This window comes from Asterias amurensis, chromosome 17, assembly GCF_032118995.1.
Source record: "Asterias amurensis chromosome 17, ASM3211899v1".
Lineage (NCBI taxonomy): Eukaryota > Metazoa > Echinodermata > Asteroidea > Forcipulatida > Asteriidae > Asterias > Asterias amurensis.
In genome coordinates, this window is record NC_092664.1 from 5,482,175 (window position 1) to 5,496,700 (window position 14,526).

At 35.0% G+C, this 14,526-nt stretch overlaps 1 protein-coding gene across 2 annotated transcripts in view; it reads left to right on the top strand.

Annotated features, from left to right (window-relative positions):
* Positions 1–14,526, top strand: part of LOC139949707 (regulating synaptic membrane exocytosis protein 2-like) — a 98,767-nt gene that overhangs the window by 26,358 nt on the left and 57,883 nt on the right. The window lies entirely within an intron of this gene.

The window sequence follows — 14,526 nt, forward strand, 5'->3', positions numbered from 1 at the left end:
CATATGCTTAGAGTCGAATATGATGGAGTGGTAGAAAGGTTAAGCAATAGCTTACACAGTGGTATAAACTCACTTGTAGTTGAAGAAAATGTTGTGCAATTAATTTAACCCTTATATACATGTACATGTACCTCTCACTTATTCTTTAGAAATAAACACATACCTCTCACTTCCTCTTTAGAAAACAAGGCCAGAAAATAAACTCTGATGACCTGCCTTCACAGAATGTCAGGAAAATTGTACGTTATCAATAGTTATGTTCTTATAGACAATAGAACTCAAGACATGATGTGAACAAAAATGTCATGTGAATTTTTAATGGAGTTCTCAAAATTGTATGATATCTTAATCTGCAAGTCTTGGATAGCAACATAAAGTTTGCAAAATCAGAGTTTGTTTTCGTATGGTCTTATTTATTAGCAAGATATTTCTTTTATATGCAGGCCAGGAACTTCAATTCTAGGGATAAGTCTTTTTTGTTCTGAGAAAAGGACACCTTTAAAAACTTTTGATATATTTGGATGGGACACAAAGATCAAGACCAGGGCAAACTTGGCAATGGTATTTTACAGACAAAGTCTGACAAAGTAGTCACAGTGTACATGTTTTCTGTGATCAACACAGCATGAAATGATAAACCTGTGAACATTTGGGCTTAATCCCTTTGTGTGAGTCAAGAGAAAATAGTGAAAAACCATGCAGAATCTTCAGCATGTAACACATTCTGTTAACTTTTTGTTAACAAGCTGACAACCGAAAACAGCCGTTGCATTTTTTAAAGGTTTTTAGATACATTTTTTGGTTTAACATGACTTCTTTTCAGAGGAAATGTTCCTTGGAAAAAAATGTTTCTACATGTAGTATGAACTTCATAACCAGTAAGCTTTCACACTAAATTTAAACAGTGAGGTATTTTATCCTTACCAATTCTGTATAATACCTTTTACACAACATGAGGAAAATAAAATCACATACTTTTAAACTGGGCTCTAAAAGTGTTTAAACACGCACAAGAATTGCACAGTTTATAATATCTATAAGCCTTTATGAACATCCAGGCCTGCATGACACTTTCACTGGTCACTTACTAGCAATAATAACAATTTAGAATCCACATAATTAGTGAAGTACATGTAATACGGCTGAACACCAGCTTTTGGTTTTATTTTTTAGAATGGTTGGCTTCAGATTAAAAGATATACATGTACCATATATTTTAATAGTAACGTATGATTGGTTTTTGATAAATGTATAGCTATAAGTCAGTAGACGGTTTCCAATTCTGCTATAACATTCTTTCAAAGACTGTTTATACCTCTAGTAAAATGTATATTACTAGACATTCTAATTGCTGTCTTAATTATCACATGCAAAAGTCTTCTCAGTAAGCAGCAATTCATATCAACTCTTGCCAAAATACAAAGATACAAAATTATAAATAGAATACATGAAAAGAGGCAGAGAGAGGCAGAAATTATTAAAAGAGAGCGATAAATAAACTACATAGAGAAGTAATTAACTGACAGCAATCAACAAGCTGTAGATTTGGGTCATAATGATAACTAAGATTTCAGTTAGTTTTCCTATTTTGTGTGATCATGTCTCGGTGCCGTTTGGGCAACATTTTATCTGTAACTTACATTTTAAGGTATTGTAAGTGAACAATTTGAACACACATTGACATAAAACATGTGATCAAGGTAGCTGGTCTAGATATATCTATAAAGTCCCGCGACCAAATGTTTATAATACCTACAAAACATTTAATCAGTGAGTTTGGTTGAATTAATTATTTAAACTCTTTATTTTTGTGAAACCTTTTATCTATAACTCTGTTGTAAGAAATCAATCCTTTACCCCCGCATATTCCCCGCTGACATTCGAATTGTAGTGAATGTGGGCGTACAACAACCCTTGTAGCCCTGGAACAAAAACACCCTTTTACCCCAGAACACCCAATCTAATTTCAGTAAATGCAATTTGATCCATCCGCCTATTTCTATGTCCGTAACCAGTGTTTCTAAAAGCAATTAATTTAAGTTGAAATTGTAGTTGTGTGCAACTGAAGTGCATCGTTCACAGATCAGCTCTCTTTGGAAACCCACTCATCCAAATAGGCTCAAGTCGTGCTTGCGTCCCGTCCAACCCTGAAAATATGATATAAAAAAAAAAATTAAAAAAAACGCTCTTATGATATAGGCTAAGAAAAGGAATTGTCACACATAACGCATCCCAGTGTAGATTAAAATGTCATGACCCGCTGGCATTTTGTGGTCGGCCATCGTGAAACGCTGACTGTGAGTTAAAGCCCACCCAGGGATCTAGTATCCGGGGCTGTGTTACTGACAGCGACTATGATGCGTGTATGATCATAAGAATAAACCGCAGCCAAATGAAGGCGTTATTTTATGATTAGGTTCTGCGTGTATATGACTATAGTAGGTCACCTAGTGGGCTGTGGTAAATAATGAGTACATGTAGATTGCTGGGTGGGAGATTGACGCATGTATTACTTGGGACTCTTAATCAGCACTGTACAATAAGTAGTCTGATAATCTTTAATAACGGCTTCACATGATTTAAAATTGTTGTCTTGGAAATTATGATATTTTTCTTATTGAAGTCTGTGGTATTACTTGGACTCTTAATCAGCACTGAGGAGTCTTATAAATTTTCAAGATTGAATCTTTAATAACAGCTGTACATGATTTTAGTTTTTTTTAGTCTTGGAAATTCTATGTACAGAATTAAGGAGTGATATTTTTCATCTTAAGTCTGATTTCTGATGTACTTAAAGTACTTGGGACAAATCTGAAAAACTGTGACTACAGGCCTTGAATGTACAATCCTACACCATGTTTACATTTAGGTCAGCCTTTTTACTCCATCAAATATTTCTACTTTTTTGGTCAAGTACCAAACATCATACAAATCCGTTTTTCCCCCAACAAATGACAAAAGTGGATGTACATGTAGCCTCATTCTCTACTTACATTTGTGAGTCAGCGTAATTAATACATGTCCAGGCCTGATACTTCATGGAGGCAACGGAGGCGATTGCCTCCGTTGCCCCTTGTCATTGCCTTGGTGCCCTTGAAATGCTCCAATAGAAATTTACAATTTCCTCATAGGGTGCCCTTTGCCAAAGAGAAAATGCCTTGGTGCCCTTGCCCTTTCAAAAACGAAGCATACAGCCCTGCATGTCATGTCATGTTATATTTTTATTAAAACATAATTTCTCTAATGAGTTTTCCAGAAACCAAAGTAGGAGATAATCAAACCGCTAACATTGTTTTCATATCAGAGCAACTTAAGTCTAATATAAATACCGCACTTATCCGTCCCCAATTTTTAATAAATTCCATCCGGCGGTTTTGAGCTTGGTGACTCCATGCCGACATGTTCCTTATTACTTTGGCCTAGAATTTAAAGGGTTGCCAAGTTTTGGTTTTTTGTTCTGAATTATCTATAAGCAGGTAAAGCAGCAACGAAACCAGGGTAATATTTTGTTGGTGGCACAAGGCGATCACTATTTTTTATTAATATATTGTTTTTCATCAACTTTTTTTTGTGGGAGGGTGGGGGGGGGGGAGGGAGGGGGTTCTAGGCAATCTCTTGCATGTAGATAATGTTTACCTTACCATGAAATCACGAAAACAGATGTGAACTTAGGGTTTTGAGGCATTGCATGGTGAGGTATCAATATAGATTCAGTTTGCAGTAACACCACATTTTGATTTGTAGGTTTGTTCTTTGAGAACTTGTCTTGCTATTTATTCATCTACTCTGGAGTAGATTCGGAATTTGGGAGAGTCCTTAGAACTGATAAGAACTGATAAGAACTGTCCGGCTTATTGTGGGAGGAAGGGATCCACTAAGCAAAAGTAGTACTCCTGGCCAATTTTCGTTCTTCCGCCCAGGTAGTAAATAAATGCAATGACACCTTTGGTAATTGTCAAAGACCAGTAATCTCACTAGGTGTATCCCAACATATGCAGCATAAACTAACAAACCTGTGAAAATTTTGGCTCAATTGGTCATCTAAGTCACAAGATATAATGAAAGAAAAAAACCCATTATTGCACAAATTGGTGTGCTTTCAGATGCATGAGAAAGACTTCACGTCTTTCTGAAACTCAAAAAAGGTTGGAAAAATGTTACTTATTTCAGAGGCAGTGGTTTCTCACAATGTTTTATAATATCAACAGCTCTCCGTTGCTCGTTACAAAGTAAGCTTTTATGCTACAAAATATTTCAAGTAATTACCAAACCTGTTCAGTGCCTTTAAAGCTGAGCCACATACTAATTACTCATAATGGTTGATCTGTTGAGATAGATTATGAGTCAAGACTTGACTAACATAAAGTATATTGACATAATCAATCCTAGCCAATGCGATATCCATCCTTGATACACATCTCATAAAATCTCCCGGCTTTTAAGTCTTCACAAGAAAAAATGTCGGGCATCTGACAGGGATTATGGAGCAGAGTTTGACGTGATGTATTTGTGTTTGACAACCTGCACAGAGCAGGAATGTGTTTTTAAATTTTTTTTGACGAGCATTTGCATGGATCTGCTTTTATTGACATCATGGTTCAGGCTTGTATGGTTCTTCAGAAAAACTGGAGGCATTTACAGAAATTGTTGCAAGTATTGTATTTCATGTAATAAAATATTTTGAATAATAATGTCTTAGTTGTAGAGCAGTAGAAAGCCGCCCGGCCCACTTGCTTGGAGCTGCTAAGGCATAAAAAAGCACCTCAGCACAACTGAAAAATGCTAACCATAATAAGGTTACCAGCCCAAACTTCTATGCACTGTCTTGTACTGGTATCATGCTACATTGACCAATTTGATAGAGCTGCTTAAGCACAAAAATTAGCTAAGCCCAGCAAAATATGCTTACTGGAATAATGTTAGTGGCCAAAAAACCATGGCACATGCACCATGTTTGGCTGTATTCTGCTAATTTTTGTTAAGTGCAAAATTGCTAGAGAAGACAAAAGGCAATTAAATCATTAAAAAGCTATAATAAATAAAATGAGCATTCATGGAAACGGAGCACTACTTATTTATATTTTTTGCAAGTCAAGGTAGGATGTGGTTGCTATAACTTGATCCTGGGTGAAACAAGTAAGGAATTTAATTTCACTTCATAGTCATGACTCTTGTAATTCTCAATTAGTTATTGTGTTAAACATATGCCCAAGGTTAGATATTTCCAGACATGTTAATGTAATAATACAAGCAATTACAACATTCAGCACCCCCCTCCCAAATGGAAAAAATATTACCTCAAACAAACTCTCTTAAGAAATATTGATAAACCATTAACATTTACACAAAATTAATTGCAATAAGGAGAGTAATTAGGAGAGAAAACAAAAGCGTGACGTCAATAACAAAGGGTTCGGAGTGTCTGAAACAATCGGAGTTATAGCCGGCCGCTATTGTATGCAAGATCATTAACTGAGCGCCATTGCAGACCTCACATTTTATACATTGACGTCAGACCTATAGGTCTGATGAAATTATCATGTGCCTGAGAGATAAATCGGTCTGGCTCCGGGGAGAGAGTAGATGCAGAAGCCACAGACTCTCTGACGTCACTGTGTCACTAAGGGCATTACTATGGACTTGGAGCAGGGCCATGCAAATTGAAAAACATGGCTCTTGTCTCTATAAATCAAAAATTCAACTAGACTGTAGGTTTAGTTCATCTTGCTCATTACATGCATCAGATAAAACAATAAAGATAGCATCACAATGAGTTGTAAAGGCATTACAATAGACTTCAAACTACAATGGAGCAGAGCCATGTAAAAAGAAAAATATGGTTCTTGTCTCTCCAAATCACTATAATTCAAGTAGTCTTTAAATTTAATTTGCCTTGCTCATTATATCTATTTTTTTTAAATTTATTTATTTCATTCAACATTGACAGTGCAAGCGCCAAAATCTGCCGTCCCTTTATGATATGTTTCTTGAACACTAGAGGATTGGAATGAATGTACTCTTCCAATAACCAATGATGTACCATCCCTTTATGATATGTTTCTTGAATACTAGAGGATTGGAATGAATGTACTCTTCCAATAACCAATTATATACCATCCCTTTATGATATGTTTCTTGAATACTAGAGGATTGGAATGAATGTACTCTTCCAATAACCAATTATATACCATCCCTGTATGATATGTTTCTTGAAACTAGAGGATTGGAATGAATGTACTCCTCCAATAACCAATAATGTACCATCCATTTATTATATGTTTCTTGAATACTAGAGGATTGGAATGAATGTACTCTTCCAATAACCAATAATGTATCATCCTTCCAAAAACCAATGATGTAATAAAATGTCAACGGATAAAATATTAACCTCTGAAGCTCGCAGCTATTGAACATGTGGCAATAGCAACTAACGCTCAGTTTCAATGACCTTGAGGTTGGAAATGTAAATGAACTACGTTGATGATCATCCATGCTTTAAAGAATCAGTAATGGTAATCAGGTTTTGAAGCTGACAAAATAGTTGAAGACAGTGATATTGCTCATGTTTTGTGTGATCAACTAAACATGAAATGAAAAAACGGGAAAATTTTGACTTACTTCTGCTGTGTAAGTCAGGAGAAAATAGTGAAACCATGCACAATTTTTAGCATGTAAAAACAATGTCATTAGTTTCTGTTTGAATAACCATAATCAGTTGTTGTCTTTTGGGGGTTTTCAGATACAGCTCTTGAATATGACTTTGTTCAACGGGGGAAACATGGTGCTAGTACGAACTTTGTGATCAGTAAAATTTCAGACTAAAATGATGTTTTAATCCTTACCAATGCTAATGTATATAAAACCTTAAAGAACATATTTATAAACATAAAAACATGTCATAAACTTCCAACATTTAAATTTAACACTACATGAAGCGTAACATAAACAAGGGGGGTACAAGGGGGTGCGTCATTTTTTTTCTGGGTAGGGGCACTTTTGCAATTTTCTTAAGCAGGCCCCTTTTCAGCAGTTTATTAATGTCTTTTATTATTTTGTTATGGAGGTAAAAACAAGTACAATGTTTGCCTGTAAAGAAAACTGTAACATTGAAACTACTAGCCATGAAAACTTCTAAAATCTTCTCGATTTTAAAGGTGGCCCAGGTGGGGGGAGGGGGGGGGGGCTTTTGCCACACTCTTTCTTAGGTATGCCACTGAGTACAACATGCAAAAAAGGAGATTAGTCAAGTAAATTTAGTATAAAATTGCAAATAAAAGAAAGTATGCAGTTCACTTAAATCAAAGAATGACATGAAATGGAAACCATAACTAGTGATGTTTTATAGGACTGCCAACATAGGGCTGGATACACTGTAGCTCAGTTGGTAGAGCGCCAGCGCGTTAATCTGGAGGTCAGAGACTCACAGGTGCAAGTCTCGCTCTCGTCAAATTGTCTTTGGTCAACCCAACGATTTTTTTAATTACCAGTCTCTTTTGGTTTATTGAAGACTTTTTTTTGGTGATTGTGATATGGGTTCACAAGAATGGTTCACTACTTTTATTATTATTATTATAACATAAAACAATTAAGATTAGTGTTCTAATTTGTGTCCACCATACAATTGAAAATATTAGGAAATACTTATGTGAAAATAAAATTAGCTGTTGCAAACAACTTACCAATCAAATGGACCAAAAAATAATTGATGGCCTGACGTTTCGACCCTAGCAGAATAGCAGAGTCTTTAAGACTTTTTCGATTAAGACTCTGCTTGGGTAAAAACGTCAGGCCATCAACTATTTTTAGAACTACTTATGTCTCAGAAATCACCCCCCCCCCCAAAAAAAAAAAAACAAAACAAGAAACAGCCAGAATACATGTATGTCTCCTTATTGCATCTTCAAATTTTCTAAGAGTGGTAAATAAATTAACAAATGTTGTTCTCAGCCGTTGTTTAGTACCACATCCAAAATAAAATAACACCCAACAAAATAAAACAATTAAACAATGTTTTATACAATCATTCAATTACATCAAATGGAAATTCTGCTGGTTTTCTCTTTGAACTAATGGTGAAAATAATTGCCTCATAAATTAAACTGTGAATAACTGTCATATCAATCACAAATGAAAAATAAATACACGGTTCTCGGAAATCACTCGGCATCTGTCGTCATTAAATATAAAAATAGATTTCTAATTAGTGGAAGTGTTTGGGGATTTTTTGACTGTTTTCGAAAAAGAAAAAAAAAAGTTGTCATGATTAAAAATATTAAGAATTTGTCTTAAAGTTACAAATTAAAAATAAAATTGTTAATGATGATATTATATTTAACTTATGATTATAATTTGTGCAGTCAAAACATTACAAATGAAATGCGCCATTTTTTGACCACTCTCAATAGTTTTTTATCACGTTTGATTGTTTATACATTTACAATGTATCATGATTTAAGGCATTGCATGGTGAGGTACATGTATCAATATAAATTTGGTTTGCGGTAACACCATGTGTCAGTTTCTTCCTGCCAGGTAGAGTTGTTCTTAGAGAACTGTCTTTCTTTATGCCTGTGCGGGGTATATTTATCAAATGTTCGGGAGACTTCTCAGTTCTGAGTTTTTTTTGGGGGGTGGTATTTACCGTTAAGCCAACCCATCTGCTATTTCCCATCTTTCCTACACAATTTTGTCATACATAAATTGTGTCATGAATTTATTGATCGTCTTCATTTGGGAGTTGAAATGGTTTCCTGCAGTGTTGTCATTCTTGTTACCACAACAGAACAATCCAGACACGTTCAGTGTTTACAATTCCAATATTTATTGATCCCTGTACAAATTTTAATTTAATGCACACAAGTTGATATTATTAATGTTAATACTCTAGGCCTTTATGCTTCATTTTTGAAATGACAAGGGCACAAAGGCATTTTCTTGTTGGAAATGTAAATGAACTGCTTTGATGATTATCCATGCAACAAATAATTAAATGGACATCAGTATTCATGTTCAGTTAAATGCACCATGAACACTATTGACAATTGCTCAAAATAATTGTTACCATAAAAGCTTACTTGGTAACAAGCAAATAGTATAACACATTGTGAGAAACAGTCTGCTCCCTCTGAAGTTACATAGTTTTTGAAAGGGCAAGGGCACCAAGGCACTTTCTCCTTAGCATAGGGTACTGTATGAGAAAATTGTATGTTTTACTGGGAGCATTTCAAGGACGCCAAGGCAATGACCAGAAAGGGGGGGGGGGCATGGAGGCAATTGCCTTTGTTGCCTCTGTGAAGTACCAGGCATTTTTTCTGACCATATAACAATTGCTGTCGGTCATTCTTTAATTAAATCATGCATTATTTGGGTCTGAAGACAGGATAGACAACTTTTTATGCGAATTATCAGAAATGAAAGTGATGAGCACAAGTCGGCCATTGATGGATTGAAGGATTGTTGCATTTCATGTACATGAAACATGAACAGTGTTTACACTTGGTTGTCGGTCATTTATTATTTACTGATATTAATGTCAATGTATACTATGTATGCTGTCAGTCAGTCTTTAAGTCAATATTGCAAACCGATTTTTTTATTTTTACAAATATTGTTTTGGGTCTAAAGACAGGATGGACATTCTGTTATGTTAACTAGCAGAAACTAAAGTGAAGAGTACATGTCAGTCAATGATATTGAAGGTTGAAGGTTGAAAGTTTGAATGGAGTCGCAATTCATGGACATCATTAGAGAAAATGAACAATCCTTAAAATACTTTGTTGTCGATGAGTTATTCTTTACAGATGTCACTCATAAATTTATACCAATTAATTTTAAGTTGCATTTCTCAGATTGTATCATTATTTGTTTTAATAAAAACCAAGAGTGCCTCACACAAGTAAACTACTGCGCCTTGCAAGCCTGAGAAAACCTATGAACAAGGGTGCTTGCTATGTGAAGCAGAAACACTGGGGCAAACCCTTCTATTAGGGATAAGTGTTCTGGGATATTTTACATGCATTAAATAACACACAGGAAATGGCTTTACGCCCCCTCAAAAGGACAGAGCAATGATGATTGTTTTTCTTGTCAAGGACACAATTGGCATGACTGGGACTCGAACCCATACTCTGCTGATCAGAATCACCAGAGCTCGAGTCCGGTGCTCATCTACTCAGCCACAACACGCCATACTATAACAGTGTTTAACATGATAAAAGTGACTGCAAACTTTTCAATTCCAATAATGGTTAATCGTCTCTCTTGTCAAGGACACAATTGTCATGACTGGGATTCGAACCCACACTCTGCTGATCAGAATCACCAGAGCTTGAGTACGGTGCTTATCTACTCAGCCACAACACGCCATACTATAACAGTCTTTAACATGACACAAGTGACTGCAAACTTTTCAATTCCAATAATGGTTAATTGTCCCTCTTGTCACGGACACAAGTGTCATGACTGGGATTCGAACCCACACTCTGTTGATCAGTAGCACCAGAGCTTGAGTCCGGTGCTCAGCCAACATAATTTAACCTCAACCCATAACAAATTATTGAGTTATATATCTGAGGTCTTCCAATCCATTTTTTCTGAAACAGTTCTTACTGGTTCCTGCAAGGAAATAAATTTACAGAAATGTTTCTTGGTTTTTTCCAAATTGTGAAACAAAAGATCAAGAACATAATACTTGTTGTCCGATGGTGTTTAATTTGATTAAGACTTTTAAAAACCTTTTTAAATGTGCTCTGTTGCAGGATGACTAACTGTGTGTAGGACATTAGCATAAGATGCAATCATTTAATTAACATTATTGTTTAACTGTCATTTTCTTAATTACCTTTTACTTGATTGATGTTAGGCCAGCCATACATGTCGTGCCTGCTCTCTCCACACTGTAATGGTTTACATTGTCCTAATGGTGTTGAACTATAGATGCTTGATGTAGGCTGGGTAATTTGCTTATGAGTAACAATATCAATTATGTACAGATATTGATACCAACATGTCTTCTCTTATAAACTAGACTTGATTCAAGTAAGACTTTTGATTGCAAAGAGAACACTTTTATCCATCATTTAAAGTCAAGGAAATAGCCTTTAGAAGATCGAACATTTCACCTTCGCTAACTCCAATTGCCGCAATCAAAATAAGCCCATTAGTATTTAGTATCCACAATAAATATTGCCACTTTTTTGTAAATTATTCAGTTCCATGTAAGATTTAATTTGTATTGTACTCTAACACCGATGTGTACTTGGTTCATCAAAGAAAACACACAACCCTCAGGCATATTACTCATGTGGGATTCGAGCCTGCAACCTTTGCCAGCAACATCAGGGAACCCCTTTTCTTACCACTATACCACAGTGTTTGCTAGGGGCTATAGTCAGAGTTTAAATCCTTTATTTTAGCAGCGGATACCACAACAATTTAATAGATGTTAAAATTTGCATCAGGGGTTAATAATATAATAATAATAATAATAATAATAATAATAATAATAATAATAATAATAATAATAATAATAATAATAATAATAATAATAATAATAATAATAATAATAATAATAATAATAATAATAATAATAATAATAATAATAATAATAATAATAATAATAATAATAATAATAATAATAATAATAATAATAATAATAATAATAATACTATAATACTTGTAAAGCGGTAAAGCGCAACATATCCACCTAACAAGTAGGCGCTCAAGGCGCGACGAAAGGAATAATAAACAGAAAAACAAGGCACTGTGCACTCCATACATGTATGTTTTACATTCAACTACAAATCTAAATCATCTATCGATTTCTCATACCAATAATTGATAAGTCTGAGATATCCACTCAGCATCAGTAATCCCTCTTCACCTTGTTTAGATAGCCTTAATGGTCAGTCTATGTATTAGACACAGAGTCATCGATATATTAGTCACACCCACAGGGGTATCGCGCGACCAAAGCTCCATGGCTCTACCTACTCTCTAACCTGATTTTCTCAAAGAGTCGGCCAATTACTGATATAATTTAACTGAAAATTGATATTTGAAATCACATCTTCTATACCCAGTAGGATTCATGGTCTTTGATAATTAGAAAATTGGTCACGAAAGGAATGGAAAATCATGAATTCTATGATTGAAAAGTGACCATCATTGTGGATTTTTAAAACCAAATATTGCAGATTTAGTTCAACGGATGTTGTGAAGCACTTGAATCGGTAATATGCATAAATGCCATTGCAACAATATACCGCTATGTATCTGGGGAAACTGAGGACAGTTAAAAAGAAAATTATAAAATGAATATCTTGAAAACTGGAGGATTGGAATGAATGTACTCTTCCAGTAACCAACGATTTACAATTTACTATCCCTTTATGATGTGTATGATATGTTTCATATGATTGGAATGAATGTACTCTCCCAAAAACCAATGATGCGCCATCTCTTCATGATATTATAAATTTCAGGGCGTTATTTCATGACAAGCATGACGAACAGCATGCACGCCCACAAAGTTTTGAAAGTAATTTTTGCACTGACCATACATTGACACTCGCAAGACGCAGATTGCAATATAAAAAATGGGTGAAGGTTATGGCTTATTATCACACTTCAATTCGAACATCTGATTTGAGGATTAGGGCGTACTGGAAGATAAATGATTTAAGCACAAGATGATTTGGGATAAATGTTCTCTTAAAACAAAACCTGCCAAAATTTACGCCATGCTGTAGTTTAAATACGTGGCTGAGCCTTGTTTTATAGTTGTGTTCCGCATTGCTTGTAAATCTGCGTAACATGATGAGTGACAGGGATGCTTGGCAACAAAATTCCCCTAGAACCTCTGGCGTGCTGATCATGCGCTTATATAATAATAAATATATTATTAGTAATTTATTTTTAATGGTCGCGTCTTGCTTACAAAAATCTCAAAAAGCTGTACAGATTTTACGTATTAACATAAAGCTAAAAAAAAAAGCAAAAGAACCCCACACAAAAACACTGCATGATTACATTGTTGTACAATTAGACCGACACAGCTACAAACAATAAGATAAAACAACAATACAACAATGAGAAAAAGTAATACTGAGATAAAATTAATATATTGAACGTGCATAGGGGCTATTAATGGGTTTAAAAATGACCGTTAAATTGTGTCCATACAGTATGTCAAATATCATCTTAAATTACTAGAAACTATTTCAATCAATTTCTACTTGAAGTTTATATTTTTTTATATAAATCTAACTCTATGACAACAACAGGCAGGAATTCCTTTCAATAAATAATTCATACAAATAATAATTGATATGTTAATGATATGATACACACTCAGCCAAAGCCTAGTTTTTTTCCCCCTACGCTTCATTTGTGAGCCCATCCCTCTCCGTCCGTCGTCGAACTGTGTCGACTTTTCAAGCAAATCAGTTCTGCTGGGTTTATCCCCCGCATTTGGAAGTGATGGATGAATAGCAAAGACTGGGCGTTATGAGTGTTACATGCAGACGTTTTATCAAGGCTTTTCCAAGAAATAGTATCAGCCCACTTTAGTATTTGACAGGTTGTTGCTGCGGCAAATCTTGTGTATTCAATGAATAAATGTATGTAATGAATTTGATAATTAAGAACATGGTGGAATTCATTTCAGATGACAATATGGATAATAACAATATTGCATGGCGCTCTAAATTATTTATTTATTTTAAAATGTCATCGCAGCATACTGCTGAATTGCGACATAATTCACAATTGTTAAAAACATTATATTAAAAAGCTTTACAATAGAAAATAAGGAGAAAAAACATCTAAAACTGTAAAAGTTCACTGAGCACAAGTTGCCATGGTGCTGCCTCGCTAAGGGCGCCCTCAAAAATAAGCAAACACATGAGTGATTCATTAAATCAGTGGACACCTTTGGTATTTAGAACATTCTTCTCACTTGGTGTATCAGATACAGTATGCATAGAATAACAAACCTATGAAAATTTGGACTCATTTGTCTTCGAAGAAAAAACAACCTTGTTGCACAAGTTGTGTGCTTTCAGATGCCTTGAGTTCGAGAACTCAGCTGCGGTATCGAGTTCAATTCAAATCTTTAAGTGAGAAATTACTTCTTTCTCAAAAACTATGTTGCTTCAGAGGGAGCCGTTTCTCACATTGTTTCATACTACCAACAGCTCTCCATTGCTCGTTACCAAGTAAGATTTTGTGCTCACAAATATTTTGAGTAATTACCAAAAGTGTCCAGTGCCTCTGAACAATGGGGTTTGAGAGATTTCTTGAAAACTGCTAGTGAGTTAGATACCGTAGGGTAAATTGTTCCTGGGTGGAAGCTTTTGTCACCAGTGACAGTGTTTTGGGCACGACGAGTAATTTAGTATCTGTAGACGATCAGAGGCTTTTGGTTGGCTGGTACAGTTGAATGAGAAAGTGTGAGACATTTGAAAACCAGGCTTCGTATTTTGAAGCTAATTAAGTTAATGATTTTATGCCCTTCTTTAGGTAAAC